Source organism: Megascapheus bottae, chromosome 8, assembly GCF_031878675.1.
Source record: "Megascapheus bottae isolate mThoBot1 chromosome 8, mThoBot2.hap1, whole genome shotgun sequence".
Classification (NCBI taxonomy): Eukaryota; Metazoa; Chordata; class Mammalia; order Rodentia; family Geomyidae; genus Megascapheus; species Megascapheus bottae.
Genome location: NC_143516.1, coordinates 34509528 through 34532466, shown reverse-complemented (window position 1 = coordinate 34532466; position 22939 = coordinate 34509528). Strand labels below are relative to the sequence as shown.

The 22939-nt window shown below is 35.4% G+C and overlaps 1 pseudogene; it reads left to right on the top strand.

The window, feature by feature from the left end:
- The first annotated feature begins 2016 nt into the window (after positions 1 to 2016).
- Positions 2017 to 3911, top strand: LOC150059776 (elongation factor 1-alpha 1 pseudogene; annotated as a pseudogene).
- Positions 3912 to 22939: the final 19028 nt, after the last annotated feature.

The window sequence follows — 22939 nt, the reverse complement described above, 5'->3', positions numbered from 1 at the left end:
AATTAAGAGAGTTACTAATGACTGAAAGATTTTTTAAAAAATCAGAAGAAACTGCAATTGAAACTTTACCATACTTAGAAACATAATTAAAATATAAAACTACATTAGAGTAATATGGCTTTTGAAAGACAGCTTCTACAAGTCAGTTTTATAGAAATCCTAATAAAATACAGAATTTTCTATCAAGATTGATCCAAGAGAAACTACAAGAAAATTAGATCTGTTGAGAATAAAACTTGGTTAGCATCTATAGTTAGAATAAAAATGAAAGATAATATTATAAAGTACTTTCAGAAAGCTTGAATTATTGTCTAAATCATACAGAGAATCAGCATTTTAAATCTTTTGGAAAAACACACAAAGAGTTATGAACTAAAAATGATCAAATGTTAATATGAACTCTTTCATTCTTGTAGAAAGTACTCCTCCTAAGATGACAAATGCAATCCACTTATTCTGCAATGACACATAAGATATAACAGAGAAAGATAGTATGTAAAATGAAATTATAGGCCAATATTATCAATGGGATATATATATATGTATATATACACACATTTTTTGTTGTTGATCATGGGGCTTGAACTCTAGGTCTGGGCATGTAACACAATGATTGTCATAGAACTGACCACAGTGAAGGTACTTCACCTGACTGAGTGTAATAGACGAGATGGCTCACTCTAGTAATAAGAATGTTCACCATCAAGAAGGGCAACAACAAATCCTGCCAAGGTCAAGAAGAATCCTAATTCCCTGATACACTGTTGGTGGGACTGTAAATTAGTGTAAGCATTTTATGGCAGACTGTACTGAAACTCCTCAGAAAAGTAAAATGGGACTACCTTAATTGCTCAAACAATACCTTTATTGACCATTTAACCAAGAATTCAATCCAAGATACTGTAAAAGAGTAAAGAAGACCTGAACTTTTATGTTTACTACAGCTCTATTCACAATATCCAGGTTAGAAACAGCCTAGACATCTTACAATGGACTACTGGCTAAAAAAGTAAAGCATATATTTACATAGGAATTTTGTTCATTTATCGGAAAAAAGTCATTTGTAGAGCAAGGGATAGATGTGGGGAAAAAAAAGTAGAGTAAATTAAGCCAGGTACCTAACTAAGATATTCGATTCCTGCCTGCAAAATTCCTGGGATTTACCAAATGAGCCATTGAGCCTACCTTAAGGTTCCTTTTTAAAAATAACTTGAAAACTGAATATATAAAATAAAAACCAGTCCTTGAGATCATCACATGTATAACATGTTAATTTAACAACAAATAAGTTGTTTTTCATTTTAAAATGGAAATTCTCAGTTCTAGTTGTTTGCTACCATTATGAAATTACTCAGTACCCAAACAGATTATTATGTAATTAAGTGTAATGTTAAGTTGTCCTTAAAAAAGCAGGAATATTTTTAGGCAACATTTCTTTATAGTAAAGCTGACAGCCCTCATTATTGACTGTGGCATAGGAGTACTGGGTTTATTTAACCTAAAAAAGTAGGTCTTTATAGTCTGGATGGCCCTTTCTCAATTTAGATTCATTTTTGGTTTGTGATGGTGTCTGTAGTCTAAGAAGAAAAGGTTAAATGAGCATATTATTATAATACCAGAACGTACACATTAATGTACTCGGTTATAAAATCTGATCACTTAAGAGCAATGATAATTTAAGTAGTTACTATAAAAAACACTACTGGTTGTACTAGACCTATATGCATGTAGCTACAGAAGTATTATTCAGTATTTCATTAATTCTATACTTCCAAGCATACTTATCTAAATGAAGTTGAAATATTGCTTCTGTCTTATATTTATAAGATACTTTTTGATCATGTCAATAATGTTAATTGAAATGAACTCCAAGGAATGAAAACAAGAAGATTTATGGCTTTTGTGTGTGTGCACATGTGTGTGTGTGTGTGTGTGTGTCCACACACACACACACCTGCAATGAGTTTGCAATCAGAATGTAGATGCAGTGAAAACCACCACTAATTCGAAGCCAAAATGGAAAAGGAAAAGACCCATATCAACATTGTCATCATTGGACATGTGGATTCTGGAAAATCCATCATCACTGGTCATCTGATCTACAAATGTGGTGGCATCGACAAGAGAATCCTTGAGAAGTTTGAGGAGGCTGCTGAGATGGGAAAGGGCTCCTTCAGGTATGCCGGGGTCTTGGATGAACTGAAGGCTAAGAATAAGCGTGGTATCACCACTGACAACTCCCTATGGAAATATGAAACCAGCAAGTATTATGTGAACATCATGGATGCCCCAGGACACAGAGATGTCATCAAGAAATGATCACAGACTCATCCCAGGCTGATTGTACTATCCTGATTGTTGCTGCTGGTGTTGGGAAATTCGAAGCTGGTATCTCCAAGAATGGACAGACCCATGAGCATGCCCTTCTGGCTTACACACTCAGTGTGAAACAACTCATTCTTGGTGTTAACAAAATGGATTCCCCTGAGCAACCCTACAGCTAGAAGGGATATGAGGAATCATTAAAGAAGTCAGCACCTGCATGGCTACAACCCTGACACCGTAGCATTTGTGCCAGTTTCTGGTTGGAATAGTGACAACATGCTGGAGTCAAGTGCCAATATGCCTTGGTTCAAGGGATGGAAAGTCATCTGTAAAGATGGCAGTGCCAGTGGGACCACCTTGCTTGAGGCTTTGCATAGCATCCTGCCACCAACTCGTCCACTGACAAGCCTTTATGCCTGCCCCTCCAGGACGTCTACAACATTGGAGGTATTGGCACGGTCCTTATGGCTCGAGTGGAGACGGGAGTCCTCAAGCCTGTCATGGTGGTCACCTTTGTTCCTGTCAATGTCACAACTGAAGTGAAGCCTGTTGAAATGCATCACAGGGCACTGAGTGAAGCTCTCGCTGGGAACAATGTGGAATGCAACGCCAAGAAGGTGTTAAAGATGTTAGCCATGGCAACGTTGATGGTGACAGTTAGAATGAACCGCCCAGGGAAGCAGCTGGCTGCACTGCTCAGCTGATTATCCTGAACCATCCAAGTCAAGTCAGTGCTGGCTGTGCCCTGTGCTGGATTGGCACACTGCTCACGTGGTTTGCAAGTTTGCTGAGCTGAAAGAGAAGACTGACTGCTGTTTTGGTAAAGACCTAGAAGTCGACCCTCAATTCCTGAAGTCTGGTGATGCTGCCATCCTTGATATGGCTGGTGAGACCGTTGCTATGGGTGCCATCAAAGCTGTGGACAAGCAGGGCGTGGTGGCTCACGCCTGTAAGCCTAGCTACTCAGGAGGCTGAGATCTGAGGATCAAGGTTCAAAGCCAACCCAGGCACAAAAGGACCTGAGACTCTTTTTTTTTATTGTATTTAATAAAAGGGTTACATGATATTTGCCAGATACAAGGTGCATTAATTCACATACATTGATACCCTTTCACATGTCTTGGTACCCATTACCCTCCCCCCCACCCCCCCACCCGTCTTGGTTTTCCCCTCTTCCCTATCAAATTTCAAATAACCAAATACAAATAAATTCAATATATCAGATAACAAAGTGAGATACTGTAACAATATGAGATACCCAAGGGACAGCAAAGGAGATGAGAGATAACATAATACATTAAGGACAACAGTCATTCATTATATGGCTTTTGTTTCAGTATCCTGGAAGGACCTGAGACTCTTATCTCCAATTAACCTCTAGAGAATGGGAAGTAGGACTTGGCTTAAGGGGGTAGGGGGTGGTAGCCTTGAGCTGAAGAGCTCAGGGACAGTGCCCAGGCCGAGTTCAAACCTCATGAACCCCCTCCCCCCAACGCACACAAAGACAAAATAAAGCTGTGGACAAGAAGGCTGTCAGAGATGGCAAGGTCACCAAGTCTGCCCAGAGCGCTCAGAAGGCTGAATGAATATTTCCCGTCACACTTGCCACTTCAGATTTCACCAGTAGTGGAAGAACGCTCTCAGAACTGTTTATCTCAACTGGCCATTTAAGTTCAATAGTAAAAGACTGGTTAATGATAACAATGCATTGTAAAACTTTCCAGAAGGAAAGGAAAATATGTTTTCGGGAGCATTTTTTGTATGTGGCAGTTTTAAGTTAGTTTAAAAAAAAAATCAGTACTTGATGGTTGGGTAAATGCCAAGTAGTGGAATTGCTGGGTCAAAGGGGAGTTCTATGTTTAGCCTTTTGAGGCACTGCCACACTGCTTTCCATAGTGGTTGAACGAGTTTGCACTCCCACCAACAGTGTAGTAGTGATTCCTCCTGGCCACATCCCCTCCAGCATCTGTTGTCATTCGTTTTCCTGATCCTGGCCATTCTAACTGGAGTGAGGTGGAATCTTAGAGTTGTTTTGATTTGCATTTCTTTTATGACCAGAGATGTTGAGCATTTCTTCATGTGTCTATAGGCCATTTTTGTTTCTTGTTCAGAGAAGACTCTCTTTAAGTCTTTGGCCCATTTTTTAATGGGATGGTTGTTATTTTGGAGGTTAGTTTTGGAGTGATTCAATTTTTTGAGTTGTTGATATATTTTAGATATGAGGCCTTTGTCCGTTGTTTGGTTGGTGAAGATCTTCTCCCACTCTGTAGGCTTCCTGATTAGTTTACTAGCTATGTCCTTTGCCATACAAAAGTTACCCAACCATCCAGAAACAAGGACATACTAAATCCACTAGCACAACAATGTTCATTGCAGCACTATTCACCATAGCAAAGATATGGAACCAACCCAGATGTCCCTCAGATGATGAGTGGATCAACAAGTTGTGGTATTTGTACACAATGGAATTCTATGCTGCTGTCAGAAAGAATGACATCACCCCATTTGTTAGGAAATGGAAAGACTTAGAAAAAGTCATATTAAGTGAAGTAAGCCAGACTCAAAGGAACTTAAGCTCAATGGTTTCCCTCATTCGTCATAATCAGTAGAAACCATGGGCTCTCCTAGCAGAGATTTGCAATAGAGCAAAACCTTGATACAAAAGGCCATATAATGTGAAGCTAATTGAAAGGACCTCCAGGATATTGAAACAAAAGCCATATAATGAATAATTGTTGTCCTTAATGTACTATGTTGTCTCTCATCTCCTTTGCTATCCCTTGGTTATCTCATATTGGTATAGTATCTCACTTTGTTATCTGATATATTGAATTTATTTGTATTTGGATATTTGAAATTTGATAGGGAAGGGGGGAAAACTAAGACAGGAGGGGGGTGTGGGGGGGAAGAGAAACGGGTACCAAGACATGTGAAAAGGTATCAATGTATGTTAATTAATGCACCTTCTATCTGGCAAATATCATGTAACCCTTTTACTAATTACAATAAAAAAATTAAATAAAAATTTAAAAAATCAGTACTTTCTAATGGAAGTAACATGACTAAAAATCTGTCACAGAATTTTGAGACCCATTAAAACAGTTACTTCCTCTCTCTCTCTCTCTCTCTCTCTCTCTCTCTCTCTCTCTCTCTCTCTCTCTCCTTTTTCACTGATTTTGTTTTCGGTGCCATTTGTCTTGGGGAGGGAGAGAGGGAGCTCAAAAATGGTGGGACAAAGGTAGAAAAAATGCAGCAGTGATATTCATTAGACACTATGTTGAAAATGAACTATACAGCTTGTGGGAGAGAGAGGTCAGGAAGGAAAGATGGGAGTAAACAATGGAAGAAGGAATGTACTCATTACCTGACTTATATAACCATAATTCTTCTATACATCACCTTTACAATAACAATAAATTTTTAAAAATTAAATTACCAAGTGAAATGTCTGCACTTACCAACAGGTAAAACTTTGTAAGTTTGATTTCCAAAATCGCTATAAATAAATCAACAGAAAGATACATAGACAGGTAGAAACACGATAAACAGATATTATCTTGAATTAAATATGTACTTTTTATATTCCACCATGGAAGGTGTGAAAAATTACTTCCAAATGTCAGAACACAGTGAACATAAAAAACACAAGTGATTGATTTTAAAATTTAGTAGTCCCCTCAAAACAATAAAAACCAATCAATCAATTGTGGTATTACTTTAGTGTAAAACTGCATGGAATGTTTATGAATAGAGTACATCTGTTTCTCAGAGTAAGCAAAACAACCAGCAATATATACTGTTTTCATTTCCATTATAAAGGGAGTAAAACATGAAGTAAACACAACTTCTCAAGACTATGACATCACAACTGGCAGAAGTAAAACTGCACGTTGGTGGTCAAATCCTTTGATCTTGATATGTTACCATATTCTGTATTCAGAGACTGGTAAGATTTTGGAATAGAAATTAGCATAAGATTTACCCAGCTCACCATTTCATGTCACTGAAAAATACTGATGAGCAATAGCTAAGCTGACTATGTCCCAAAGACAGTAACTGGCATTCACTTAAGATTTTTCTATTACATATTCAGCTCCTTTGCTGGTGAAGCAGTATTAATGTTTTAAATATTTAAACCTTGTTACATTATGTAACACTCTCTTCCTATTATAGCATTGCTTTCCTAGTAGAACAATCTCTTCTTATTACAAACAGATAATAGGATATCCTATATAGAGGATGCATGAGGATAATGAAAGCTAGTTTCGAGGCATTTCCCTCAGTGCTTTCCACATGTACTCCTCATCAGTTCATAAATAAGTAGATATATTCTCAAAACCTCAATGTTGTTGACATTTTAGGTGAGAAGTTTTTGTACTGTTCAGGGACATCCTAATATGAATCATCACCACTGAACTGTGACCACTGTTAATAATTTCCACTTTGTGATAATGATAAGCAAAAGATATCTCTAGATAGACATCACTAGATATTGAAATGAGGACCAAATTACTGCATGTTGGCATCCTGCAAATACAGCCCCGAGCTGCTCACCATGTGTTGTCTTTCTCTGGAGCTTCTTCTTAGTCTCAAGGACCTCGTCTCTTCTTGAATCATCAAGAAGGTGTAGCAGAGAGATTTTCTATCATTGAATTTCCATTTTGGCTGCTTCTGACCCCTCCAAGCCACAGCTAACAATAACAACAACAACAACAAGCACCTGAAAGATCTAAAAATTTCAGAATATTCTCTTGATCTAAGTGATAAACACCATCTGTGGTCACCATTGGGAGACATAGGCTGTCATTACTTAAGAATACAGAAATGGTAGGACAAATGGAGACCAAATGCAGCAGTGATTCTCACTAGAGGCTATGTTGAAGATAAACTATGCAATTTCTAGGGGATGAGAATGGGAGGGAAAAACTGGAAGAAAACAAGGAAAGAGGTGACACTGTTAAAAAAGAAATGCATTCATTACTTGCTTTGTACAACTGTAATCCCTCTGCCCATTGCCTTTTACAAGAACAATGTAAAAAAGAATAGTTTCAGAGATATGAAGATAAGTGAGCAGAAACCTGCTTTTAGCTGTGATTGCCATGTACAAACACTGAAAAATGATCTAAATTCCCACTAATAAGAACATGTGTAGACAAGGAAAACATGTTCTTAGTATGTAAAATAAAGGGTTCATTTAAGACAATGTAAATATACTTCTGACATGATATATGCACTGAGATATAAAGTGGAAATAAAGTACAGAATAATATGTATAATCTGATTTTCTTTATAGTTCAAGAATATGGACACGAAGAGAAAAAAGTATATGAAGGGAAGTGAGATATGAATGTATATAACATTCATAAGATTGCCTTGAAATAAGTAATTGATAAGCTACAAAATGTTTTAATTTTATTGTGTATATTTTCACAGTTACAAAATCCAATAATTGGTACTGCAATGCTGGAATGAATGGACATTTTGCAGTTAATTAAATGGTCTAAATATTACTACTTTTTCAAGGTTAACTGTTTGAAATCGAAGGGAAAACATTTTTATTGTGTGTGTTTTATTTTATCCTTGAGCAAAAAAAAAGCCAATCATTTTCTATTCTAACGCTTTACATTAAATGGACAAAAAATGATTTTATTCAGCTGGGCTTTCTCTGTGCGTGGGAGTTGAGGTGTCTGACATCTTACTGTTAATGGAAGGCAATAGAAGCCAGTTTCCCCAAGACTCTGTCATGTTCTGTTTTCTTTCCTTTTGGTTCCATCTTGTTAGCTTTGTTAGCCTTGAAAAAATGCAGTGCAATGATGGTTATGTGTATTTGTCTGCCTGGATAACTCAAGCATACAAAGTATACAATTGGGAAAACAAAGTTCACACATTCTGTTTCTACTTCAATTAACAACTATATTAAAAAATGACAGATAACTAATGAAAACTAAAGGGTTATGAAAACGTAATAGCTCCATTGAATGGTTCACAATTAAAAGCTTATCAATGCCCACTTGTGTTATCGTACTGTGGTGCTCTGAAACCTCCAGAATGTAATTAATATTTCATACGATTCACAGCATCTAAATGAAGTTTATAGTACATCAATGGGCAAAAAATTAATTAACAATCATCAACAGACTACATAGGAATATCTTGTTTACACGAAGATTATTGTCCAACTCAACTTTCGAAACATAATTACCTGCTACACACAAGGGAGAATTTTACATTGTTATGGAGACCTCCACACGGGTGACTTTTTGAGTGAATTATTGTTCAACAACCTGTTGGAGAGTTGAAACCCTTGTGTTACATGTAATAGTAATTAAGAGATTTAATGAATACCCTGTGTAGAATACTTCAGAGGAATAAAAAATACAAGACTGAACTATTGCAATGAAAGTGTATACAAATTTCACATAATGTCTAGCCTGGTGCTGACATAATTTTGCTTGACTAATGTTTTTAACTCTAATTGGAAAGTGATGAAATGCTCTTTGATAATGAATTTATGCACGTCAACATCAGTTTTAAGTGAATATGGATTTCTATTACTTCTAAACTTCTGACTTACTATCATGCAATTAATTTTTTTAATTTTCATTGTATTTCTCAAAAATCTTACTGTCTCTATATGGTGACATTATTGTATTGTCAGTAAACACATACTAGTTACAATTGATAAACGTCTAAATTCTCTATGCTCTTTTCCTAAATCTATTTCAAATGACTATGCTAAATTACTCGTGGAATTTGGCAGAGGTCAGGTAATCATAAAGATGGATAGACAGACAAACAGCTAAAGAGCAAATGGGTGACAGATAATTAGAATGATGTCTAGAACAATATAAGGCATTTTACACTTTTCCAAGAACACATTCTAGCAATATGGAAAGACAGTTTCTATTTGTACAATCCTAAACTCCTGCTATGCAGTAAACACCCTATTCTTGACATACATATATATTACTTGTGTGTGTATGAAAAGAATGTTATGTAATAAATTCATTTTTTGTATGTATGAGGAAATGGTTCTGTACTTGAACTTAGGGCCTTCTGTCCCTGAGATTTTTTGCTCCAGGCTAGTACTCTACCATTTGAGCTTACAGCTCCACTTCTGGCTTTTGAAATTTTGTTGGTAGTTAATTGGAGATAAGGGTCTCACAGAGGTTCCTGCCTAGGCTTGTTTCAAACCACTATCTTCAGATCTCACCCTCCTGAGAATTTAGGATTATAGGTTTGAGTCTCCATTAACTGATTAACTGCTTATGTTTGACTATTTAAAATGTATATGACTATTTGAATGTATATGAATATTCTTTGGGGGCTACTGACTCCAGTAGGAGCTTTAAACAACATTTATAGTCTTCTAAATGTTACACTTTGGAATACAAAATCTCATCCCTCTGTAAAGTTGCTGTGTGATATTAAACACACCTACCGTATATAGAAGAAATATATCAATGTTTTTGAACATCCCTTGAGCATCTTTCCACTCAAGCAAGCTATTTTGTTTTAGATGTATCTCAGAAATGACTCAGAGAATTCTAGGTGGATGTAGTAAACTCTGTTCCCTGAGCTCAGGAGTATGTGGAAATAGTTGCACAGGGTACATAATATCCTTCAAACTTCGTCTGGCCTCTTTGCCAGAAGCTTTCAAAACTAATTCTGACCTTGAGCCTGACCAATCAGCCACAACTAATTTACATGAACGTGTAATTAAAGGCATCCACTAAGATTAGTTGTTTCAATTAGGACAACATGCAGATGTACCAAGGCTGACTAGTTTGATTTTTTAAAAAAAGTAAAGTAAAACATTGAAATATGCAGGAAGACTGAACTTCATTCAGCAAATCTTTTATTTTGTCCTGTATCACCAAACATTTAGACCTAATACAAAATTTACTGTAAAACTGAAGCCTATGAGACACTGACCCATGATGTAAACTCTATCTTTTTTTAATTTACAAAAAATAGAAATGTTTACCCCTTACTCATTATTATAGAGCTGTTCATAGTACATTGTATTACAGTTTTTAATTAAAGAAAACACGCTTTCTTTTTGCAGTGTTTCTCCTTATAAGTAAAATGTTTTACAATTCAAAAATTAGATAAATTATAAAATCAAATAGTTTTCTTCAGAAAAGCTGTTAACTGCAAAAAGGCAATATATAAATCAAAAGTATTAAAAAATAAGAGCAGGCTAAGAGACAATACAAAATTATGAAATAATATGAAGGGTCAAAATAAGTAACATATCTATGCAGGAAAAAATGTGATTTATTTACTGTTCTGAAATTTCTTTATCTTATAAAAAATGAATACAACACTGTTTCTTTAGTAGAATGGCATTTTGCTCTTAGAGGTATTTGCAAAAATGGAAGAAAACATAAAATAATTTCATTTACTACAGTAAATAGCAGACAATATTCCATTTGCATATGTAATCTTGAATTGGTGATTTGATGTATTCATGTATACAAATGGGACTATATAAACAACTATATTTTAGGAAGAAGTTTTCTTACTAATTTTAAGAGTAGGAGATAAACAACAGTACTGCATAAGGGAAATTTTCTTCTAATTATTTGGTAAGTCTTCAAGTCTACTAAAGTAGTTGCATGTGAACTGGATTGTCATCCCTCCAAATATAATATGATGAGGTTTTATCTGTAGGTAAAATGAACTATTATAATATAGTTAGTTATTATGATATAATAGCAGATTATGATAGATTGGTTTTGTTCTATTAGCTAATATCTGTATAAGAAAATAAAATATTTGGAAGAAATATATCTATGAGAAATATATCCATATCGATATCTAAGGGAAAAGGCAAAGATAATAGTGATTGATCTAAGAGTCAAAAAGTAGCAAGTTGAATTGGTTCATCCTTTATCCCACTATTTCTGTGATTCTCCTTCCCCAAATCAGCTAAACTTATATACAAATCAAAGGTTACAGAAACCAGAAATAGTAATAACAAGGAAACAAAGGGGAGAAAAAAAGATACAAAAAAGAACTGCAAGCAATACAATAATAATAATAATTCCACTTGTTTCTGTTTCTTGGAATTCATTTTGATAAGCATCATTTTGTAACATCATATGCACATAGCTATTGAGACATCATAATCCTCTCTGAAGAATATCCTTCCTTGTTCTCAATATGCTAATGCATAGAGTACTGTTTAGTTAAACATGTCCAAATGTAATCATTTGTCTTTTATTATCCATTGAGTTAACTTGTAGATTTATAGACATATTCTAGTTATTATAAAATGACATAGCCCGGGCATGGTGGCTCATGCGTGTAATCCTAGCTACTCAGAAGGCTGAGATTTGAGGATCATGATTCAAAGCCAGCCTGGGCGCTAAAGATCTCGAAACTCTTATCTCCAAATAATCACTAGAAAACTGGAAGTAGAACTGTGTGGCTCAAGGGGTAGTGTCATAGCCTTGAGCTAAAGATCTCAGGGACAACACCCAGGCCCAAGGGTAGAGTGTGGTAGCCTTGAGCTGCAGAGCTCAGTGACAGCGCTCTTGTCCAGAGTTTAAGCCCCACAACTGACAAAAAAAAAAAGATAAACTATGCAGCCTATGTTCCTTTGTACAACTACTGAAAGATACTAAAAATTAAAAATATAAAAGTATGAAACTTTTAAAAGACTAGATAATTGACAAATGTGTATATATGTAAGTATATACATGCATGAATATACCATATATAATATATTCACATGCATATAATATTTTCATGACATATATTATACATAACTACATACCATTAAATATTCCTTCAAAATTTATGTAAGAAAAATAATTACACAATTAATTTTAAATTTTGTATGCTGTAAATTTTCCTGTTTTATATCAAAAAGCCTAAAACTAAAAGCTATGAAAAATTCTTGCTAAATATCATATATTTATATTTTCTTTCCTCCAATATTGTGCCCTAACTTGACTATTGTAAAGATGGTAGTACAGAAATAAGTAAAAACTTAATAATGAACAACTTAAGGAGAAATAGTAGCTTGTTCCATTTCTTCTTGCCAAGATTGGAATATTATGTTGACTAACTTTCTTTGATTTGATAAAGTACATTATCTAATCTTTTCTGGAGTTTTGCTCATGCAATTACTATGATTAGCTATTTGTGGAGCTTAGTTACTCTTGAGCAATGAAGTTAAAATATAGGAAATGAGCTTGATCAGGTCAAGGGATGTATAACTGGAAAACTTTATTAGTTTATATGACACAATGAGGCAGTTTGCTTTTATACATTGAATAATAAATGGGTTTGCAAGCTGATACTTACTGTCTGTATTGAATTGTACTCATTTCTTTAAACTCTTTGCATACTAAATTTTTTTGACAGCCAGGCACAGTGGCTCACACCGGTAATCCCAGATACTCAGGAGGCTGAGTTCTAAGGATCATGGTTGAAAGCCAGCCCAGGCAATACAAAGCTCCAAGACTCTTATCTACAATTAATCACTAGAATGGGAAGTGGGACTGTGGCTCAATGGTAGGGGAGTAGCCTTGAAAGCATCCAGGCCAGAGTTCAAGCCCCCTGACCCACCTCCCCCCCGAGAAAAGGAATTTTTTGACACAAACATATGTACATATTAATGGTTCCCTAAGTTTTCCAGGAAACATCAGGGACATGTCAATGAGTGATGAATATAAAAGTCTACTTACAATAGCTCTTTCTTCCTCTCAACTCCCTCTACGTAGTATCAGTCCATTGCAAGTAGCTCCTATGTACATCCTTAGAACAGAGCAGTTTATAAAGTATCTAACATTTGATTTTTCATAAGAGACTTGTTTTGTAGGGAAGATAATTGAAAATGGGATAATGTAGTGGTAGGTCAATGGGCAGAATCCCAGGGTGAGTTTTCTTCATACTTCTCAATCTCCAAGTATTTCCAGATGAATGTTGTCAGGAAATGAATGGTGCAGTAGGAAATGCTTTTTGAAGATGGCATTAGGTGTTGAATTAATAGACTAAAAGGAAAGCAAAGATCTTTCCAGTGTCCCAGTCAGGCTCAAAACTTCCATGACGTTAGTCATATCTCATTTTTCTCATATACAGGAGAATAAGGTTTTATTTATCTCACATTACTTCTGCTTTATCCCCTATAGGTTTTTAGAGTCACTTTCTGTCTCTGTCTGTCTCTGTCTATATGTTTGTCTTTGTTCTGTCTGTCACTCTCTCTTTTTCAGCAAGATTTTCATTATAGATCTAAGTTTAGACATAAAAGTTATGAATTCTCATTTTCCCAGATTTTTCTTTTATGAGATGAAGAATTATACCCACAATTTTACGTTTCTGAGTGGAAGCTTCCACTCTGTGATAGCTTTTTCCATAAAAATCTAAACCCTCCTATATTCCAAAATGACACAAAGTAGTTTTTATGTTTCTCTGGTGTCATCTGTCACTGCCACTAGCTCTGCCTTTCAGTCATTCTAGCCACAACAACTTAAGCATTTGTCATTTGTTTTCTACCTATCTCTAAAATGCAATAATGTATAATATGCAATCTCAACTCTTTAAGGCAATGACAGAAGAGGCTTATTAATATGTGTTAATTTTTGATACATTTTGTCATGTTGATTTTATTGTGACAGAATATATTATGCATGTTTGAGGAGTGTTGCTTATACAAATTAATTTTTTCTCTGCATTTTTGTCAGTCCTAGGGCTTGAACTCATGGCCTGAGCACTGTCCTTTCTCAAGGCTAGGGCTCTACCACTTGAGCCACTGCACCTTTTTCTTTGTATGTAGTACAGAGGAATCAAATCCGGGTCTTCGTGCATGCTAGGCAAGCACTCTACCACTAGGTCAAACTCCCAGTCCCTTCTCTGTATTTTTTTTATAGAAAAGTTACCACTACCAACAGAAGTGAGAAATGCAGATTAATATAAGAATGGTTATGGCTAATGAATTCAATGTGATCTAAAAATCATGAATATGTTTGTAAGATTATTCAATTAGGGATAAGAAACTTTATTAGTCATACAGAAAACAACCAACAAGCATTCTAACTTCATTTCAATAAAACATTTTACTAACTACATGGTATTTGCATATCAACCAAAGTTTGAAGATGTGTAAAAAATATGTGACAACTTTTATGTAGTTGTTGGATAAGGACAGTTTTCTCATAATATTCTAAAGATAAAAATCTATGGTTTTAAGTTATATAGGTTTCAAATTTCTACATGTCCAATTAACAAAAAGTCAAGCAGCTCATTTTGAATATGTATTGTCACTGACAGCAATCCATTAATGCTTTGCTAAAACTTGGAATTTTTGTGAGTTTTCTGAATTTTGTTACTATCTGGGTCATCATCAGATGCATAAGGAATCTCCTATTTCATTATCACTTGAAACAGAAGTCAGATATCTGACTCCTTCCCCCTTCTCTTGCAACATACTGAAAACAACATATGGAATAATATTCAGATCTATGAAGACATAATGATATAGGAACTGCTTACTTAGAAAGCAGAGAGTAAAGAGCTCATTCAGTATCTGATGGTAGCACCCAATTTGCAAGCATCTATTTCCATAATAAGCATGGTTCAACCAATTTTAAATCACTCAGTTGTCAGTACCATATATGTTCATAATCATTTGCCATACCTACAAGTCCCTTTAAAAGACTCACCTCTTGCTCACAAAATAACCCTCTGATTGGGTCATGAACTGACCTTTTACCCCTCTAAGATTTAATTTCTTCGTACATGCTTCAACATTCACCTTTTGCTTTTGTCAAATCCCTTCTACTTATATGCACATACAAAATATACTATGCATATTTCCAGTCTTTCATAAATGATTGTTTAGCAGACTCTAAAAGGAAGCCAAATGCAAATAAGTCTGAGAAATACAATTTTTAGAGTGTTAGCACCAGAATCAAAGGACATAGAGATGAAATTAAGGAGTTCTTTAAAAATATATAGTACCGTATTGTTTGTTTGGTGATTGACTTAGTTCTGGAATGATTCTTACTAAGTAAATTTTCAATGACAATAACTATTTTAAAAATCTTGGCTTACCATTTTATGCATGGCTTTTCTTTTTCCTTGTTGAAATGGCATCTATAAATTATGATGAGCTGCCTTTAAAAACTTTGTGAAATGTCTATTTTGAGGTTGTAATTTTCAACACCTCAGAATATGGCTTTATTTGGAAACAAATCCTTTGCGGATAAAATTCTTTAAGATAAGGTTAAAATGTAGAGCCATCATGTGTGATTTTCTTATATATAAAAATGAAGCACCATTTCCAGCTTTTCTGTATGTGTGGTACCGAGGAATTGAACCCAGATCTTTGTGCATGGTAGGCAAGCACTCTACCACCAGGCCAAACTCCCAGCCCTCAGTTGATTAGTGGATCAACAAGTTGTAGTATTTGTACACAATGGAATTCTATGCTGCTGTCAGAAAAAAACGACATTGCCCCATTTGTTAGGAAATGGAAAGACTTAGAAAAAATCATATTAATTGAAGTAAGCCAGACTCAAAGGAACTTAGGCTCAATGGTTTCCCTCATTTGTCATAATCAATAGAAACCTTGGCTCTACTAGCAGTGATCTGCAATAGAGCAAAACCTTGATACATAAGGTATGAAGCTAATTGAAAGGACCTCCAGGATATTGAAACAAAAGCCATATAATGAATGATTGTTGTCCTTAATGTACTATGTTATCTCTCATCTCCTTTGCTGTCTCTTGGGAATCTCATACAGTATTTCACTTTGTTATCTGATATATTGAATTTATTTGTATTTGGTTATTTGAAATTTGATAGGGAAGGGGAGAAAACCAAAAGGGGCTGGGGGGGGGGTAATGGGTACCAAGACATGTGAAAGGGTATCAGTGTATGTGAATTAATGCACCTTCTATCTGGCAAATATCATGTAACCCTTTTATTAATTACAATAAAAAAAGAACCACAATCACAAAGGTAACCCTCTTGTTTCCATGTCCTGGAAGGTACAAACAATGGAAATTACAAATAAAAGGAGGAAGCAGTCTATTTATCTTCCAGTTATTAAAAAAATTAAAATGAAGGATCAGGAGTTTTTCCTAGTGGTAAAATGCTGGCCTAGTATGCACAAAGATCTGTCATCAATTCTTCGTTATCACATACAAAGAAAAAAACAGATGTGGTGCTGTGACTCAAGTGGTAGAGCTATAGCCTTGCAAAAGCCCAAGGACAGTGCTCAGGCCCAGAGTTCAAGCCCTAGGATTGGCAAAAAATTAAATTGAAAGCCTAAGATGAATGGACAATGTTATAACAGATACAAAAATCCAAAACTATCATGTTCTTGTATATATCTAAGCATTGTATTGCATTTTCAAAAATCTTTCCCTAAAGAAAACTCCACTCACAGCTGCATTTACTGGAGAATATTTTCATTCTTTTAAGAAAGAAGTGTGACTAATGCTATGTAAAATAGAAAACGTTGGAGAACATAAGAAGAGAATATTTTCTAATGTATTTAAAGAGACCAGATGACCTTGATACAAAAACATGACAAGGACACTAAAAGAAAACATCATCTCTCATGAACTCAAACATGGAATCTTAAATGAAATGAGAAGATGTGAAATCCAATGAGGGATGATAAGAAAAACCTTCAAAATACTCATGAAAGAAATCACTCAATACAGAGCTGTCCTGTGATTATGGATGGAGTCATTAATATTATTATGAAGGGCTCTATCAGCTTCAACAAAACCATCAAAATAAAGATTTCATTGCTTACTAGACCTGAAAACAATTATTGAAGTTCCTAAGGATCAACAAAAGACCTGACACAGGCAAAGTAACATTGAAAAAGAAACAGAAAACTAAACTTAACAAGAACATATTTTTTAAAAAGCTAGAGGCATTTTTCTGCCATAAAACAAATATATATATTCAAAGATATAGTGATCAAACAGACTGTGGTGTTGGCACAAAATGAACAGACAGACCAATAGAACAAGGAAGTACACATGCCCCCTCTCCCTTAAACAGACAACAGACATTTGACAAAGGAATTCAGAACATATAGCAAAGAACAACCATTCTTTCAATAAATAGAACTGGGTATACTGGATATTCGCACACCAAGGAATGAAACTATCCCAGTCATCAGTTCAATAAGACGGAAATGGGATCTCTGTCACCACTTCCAAATACCATCTCAAAAGGTATTAAAGACTTAGCAATTGTGCTAAAATATATAAAACTGCCAGGAAAACATAAAGGAAAAACTTTTAATACATCTGTCTGAGCAAAGATAGGTTGTCTCAAACTCCAAGTATATAAGCAACAAACCTAAAAGTTGGTAAATGGTTCTATATCAAGCCAAAAAGTTTCAGCATATCAACAAGACAACCTACATAATGGAAGAAATATTCCTAGACTATATATCTGACAAAGAGCTAATATCTAGAATATATAGGAATTTATTTAAATAACTCACTAGCACACCTCTCACAAATAATCCAATGTAAGAGAAGAGCTAACCATATAGGTACATATTTCTCAAAACTTGGACTCATCAGGCTGGGAGTTTGGCCTAGTGGTAGAGTGCTTTTCCTAGCATGCATAAAGATCCAGGTTCAATTCCTCAGTACCACACACATAGAAAAGCCAGAAGTGGTGCTGTGGCTCAAGTGGTAGAGCACTAGCCTTGAGGAAAAGCCCAAGGACAGTGCTCAGTCCCTGAATTCAAGACACAGCACTGGCAAAAAACAATTAGACTCACCAACAGCAATATAAATTAACCAATATAATTAATCTTTAGGTAAATACAAACCACAGAATACTACATTGTCCCATTTAGAAGGCCTATTATTCAGCAGACTAAGTGCCAGTAAAGATGGCTAAAATTATGCAGATAAACAACTTGAAGAAAAAAACACTGAAGTAGTTCAGAGTAACATTCTTGGGAAACTAGTGGCAGTGAAGCAAATATATGCTGAACTTCTGACCTACCAATCTAATTCTTGGCAGGTGACCAACAGAAATGATTGTGCATGTCTATCAGAAGGTGTGTATAGAGATATATATCATATCATTTTGTAGTATCTCATATCTGGATGCAGTCTTACTTCCTGTCAGTAATAAACAGGGAAAATTGTAATCATGTGATGATCAATGAACTAAACAAACTAAAAACAAAAGCAGGAAGAATCAGGCAAAGATAAACCTTCATGAAAGAGCAGAAGAAGCAGATATTGCAAAAGAGCATATTTTGCTGATCAGTTTTATAAGGACTTGAAGTAATGGGCAAATGACTGTAGTCTGGGCAATTAGAGCTGTTACTAGGTGAGTGGGTACTGATTGAGAGGAAAGATAATAGAGTCTCCGGGATATTGGGAATAGTCTATATTGTATTTTGCTTAACAGTGGCATACATATCTGACAAATATAAACTCACTGATCTGTAAACACGGAAGTATGTGTATGTACATATGAATTCATTCAGGGCACTCAAGCTGTGATCCAAAAGTTCCTAGCACTGAGAAATGTCACATGCCACATGGTACTCAGCTGATTCATTCTCTCTGCCCTTAGCACTTCCTCTCTTTTCACCAAATGTCTGAAACTATATTCTTCCTCTCCCCATGAATTCTGGATCTCTGGTTAGGTTTCCTTTCAACCACTTTTGTCTGTGTCTCTGTGTCTGTCTGTCTGTCTGTCTGTCTCTTTCTCTCTCTCTCTTTTTTCTTATTTTTATTTTATTTTTTTTATTATCAAGGTAATGTATAGAGGGGTTACAGTTACGTTTGCCAGATAATAGATGTGCTACTTCTCATACATTGATACCCCTTCTCATGTTTTTGTTCCCATTATCTTGTTTTCCCCTTCCCTTTTCTATTTCAAATAAACATATACAATATACTAGGTAACAAAGTCAGATACATAACAATATGCGATTGACCAAAGAGCAAGAAAGGGGAAAAGAAATAGTACATTAAGAACAACAATCACTCAGGTTGAAGCTCTTGTTTCCATATCCTAGAGAATTTTTCATTAGACTTATCCTATATGACCTAATATATCTCTTTCTGTCTCTGTCTCTCTCCTTCTGTGTTTGTGTGTGTGTGTGTGTGTGTGTGTGTATGTGTGTGTGCGTGTGTGTGTGCGTGCAGTCGCTCAGTGAATTTCTAGAGAATAAGTATTATGCTGTCTGATAAAGCTGAACTTCCCTCGATTTCCTCTGGACTTTCCTCAGTTTGTTTCTCCCTTCAGGAAAGTTTCCCCTTTCTTTGTTTATCCACAATCTATTGTTTTCTACCATTCACTGAAATGTCAGGATTAGCAGAGAACTCTACTATTCACACATGTCTAGCTTTCAGTGGATACACAGTACATATTTAATAAATGAATTATTATAAAACATCACAATTTTATTCACAGGATAGTGTTATTTCTTACTTTGTTCTAGTTGCTAATATTTTTATGGAGCATCACATTTATCATTGACTCATTTACCAATGCATATTTTTTCAAAGCTATCTAAAAATTTTGGACATCACTGTTAAATTAAGTGGGACTTCATTTCTTTTATGTCTATTTAAATAAATGCATCTATAGATTAAAATTCACTTAACATTTATCAGCTTATTATATCCAATGGCAATGGCCAGAGCAGAGAAAACATACTCTTTGCCTATATCTGAAAAGAAGTAATTTAAAGAAATCTCAAATCATATTTAAACCAGTAATGTGTGATTTTAAAATCATAAGTTTATATTTCTCACAGGAAGATGTAGTATATATGGGTATGTAATCTGAGATGACCTCGTATTCAAACATAAGAATACATAAAGCATTGTGGGAAGAAATAGAACCCATCAGGTAATGATACTTTCTTTAAAACTGTCATTTGTCAAAAACAATTCTTAGCAAAAGGAACAGCGAAGGAGTATTTCAATACCAAACTTGAGACTCTATTACAGAGCTATATTGACTAAAACAGCTTGGTACTGGCACCAGAACAGGCCTGAAAACCAACGGACTAGAACTGAGGACCAGATATTAACCCACAGATCCATGGCCACCTAATCTTTGATAAGGGAGCCGAAAAAATAGAATGGAAGAAAGACAGCCTCTTCAACAAGCAGTGCTGGCAGGACTGGTTAAGCACCTGCAGAAAACTAAAGTTGGATCCTTCTTGGTCACCCTGAACAAGAATTAACTCCAAATTGATCAAGACCTCGAGGTAAAAGCCGACACACTGAAAACTTTACAAAAAGGAATAGGAGATACACTAGGTCTCCTTGGCACGGATCAAAACTTTCTTAATAAGGACCCAGAAACACAACAAATCAGAGAAAGGCTGGATAAGTGGGACTGCATTAGACTACAGAGCTTCTGTATGGCAAATGACATAACTAGCAAATTAGCTAGAAAGCCTACAGAATGGGAGATCTTAACTAATCATACAACAGACAAAGGCCTCATCTCTAAAATATATCAACAGCTCAGAAAATTGAACCACTCCAAAACTAATCTCCAAAGAACAACCATCCCATTAAAAGATGAGCCAAAGACTTAAAGACAGTGTTCTCTGAAGAAGAAATAAGAATGGCTTATAGACACATGAAGAAATGCTCGACATCTCTGGTCATAAAAGAAACGCAAATCAAAACAACACTAATATTCTACCTCACTCCAGTTAGAATGACCAGGATCAAGAAATCTATTAACAACAGATAGTGGAAGGGTTGTGGCCAGGAGGGATCACTATTACACTGTTGGTGGAGTGCAAACTCATTCAACCACTATGGAAAGCAGTATGGTAGTTCTTCAAAAGACTAAACATGGAGCACCCCTATGACCCAGCAATTCCACTACTTGGTATTTACCCAACTGTCCAGAAACAAGGACATACTAAATCCACTAGCACAATGATGTTCATTGCAGCACTATTTACCATAGCAAAAATATGGAACCAACCCAGATGTCCCTCAGTTGATGAGTGGATCAACAAGATGTGGTATTTATTCACATTGGAATTCTATGATACTGCTGTCAGAAATAGCAACATCGCCCAATTTGTAAGGAAATGGAAAGACTTAGAAAAAAACCACATTAAGTGAAGTAAGCCAGACTCAAAGGAACATAGGCTCAATGGTTTCCCTCATTTGTCATAATCAGTAGAAACCTTGGGCTCTCCTAGCAGAGATTTACAATAGAACAAAACCTATTTACATAAGGCGATATAGGATTAAGCTAAATGAAAGGACCTCCAGGATATAGAAACAAAAGCCATATAATGAGTGATTGTGGTCCTTAATATACTATGTTATCTCTCATCTCTTTTGCTGTCCCTTGGTTATCTCATATTATTATAGTATATCACCTTGTTACCTGATATATTGGATATATGCGTATTTGGTTATTTGAAATCGGATAGGGAAGAGGGGGAAACAAGATGAGGGGTGGGGGTGGGGGGAGGGAAATGGGGACCAAGACATAAGAAAGGGTATCAATGTATGTGAAGTAATGCACCCTCTATCTAGTGAATATAATTTAACCCTTCTATTAATTACAATAAAAATATATGGAAAGAACAAAAAAACAACTGTCATTTGCCTCATGAGCTTTTGTTTTGTCCTTTTCCTCAATTTTTCTAGAAAATATGCTTCCTTTAAGTATAAGTTAAACCTTGATTACATATTTACTAGCTATAATTATTTAATGCAGCTTAAAGCACAATTAAATTTCCTACTTTTCAATGGAGAACAAACCTTAATAATCATAAATGAGCAATACAGTTTAACAACTGGGGACCAATCTAATCATATGAAAACTGGAATAAATTAGATGAGAATCAATAACTGCTTAGTTTCTTAATGACTTCCAACTCCTTAATATAAATGAACTGTTTAACCAAAAAAAAAACATAGGGTAAAAATTCTCAGCATGACCTTATGCATTTCTCTCTGCTTCTAAAAAAGAGTTAGCACTGATAAATGTGGCAGATACTCCAAGTAGCACTGATATCTTTAAATTACAGTGATAGTTTTATTAATTTAAACCCTTTTGTTATCAGTCCCCACAGATGTGTAAGGCGTTTACAAGCTAAGTAGTGCCATAAAGGGAAAACTGAATAATATCACAATAAAAATGATGGCACGTTAATTAACATGCAACCCATGAAAATTCCTCTGGAACAGCCATTTTATCTTACATTTCACATCAATTTCTTCCTTCCTCCACTTGCTTTATATTTCCAAATTTAAAATTTCAATTAACAATATAACATTAGAAAATCTGAGTGGAGACTTACTTGTCAAAATAGATTAATATGTTTGGGCCCTTAAAAATTCTTAGCAGGCCTGGGAATTTGGCCTATTGGTAAGAGTGCTTGCCTAGCATGTACCAAGACCCAGGTTCGATTCCTCAGTACCACAAACATAGAAAAAACCTGGAAATGGAAATGGTGCTGTGGCTCAAGTGGTAGAGAAAAAAATCCAAGACCTGTGCTCAGGTCCTGAGTTTAGGGCCCAGGGCTGGCAAAAAAAAAAAAAAATCTACTTAAGCCGTAGTGGCTCAGGTCTGTAATCCTAGTCAGGAGGCTGAGATCTGAAGATCATGG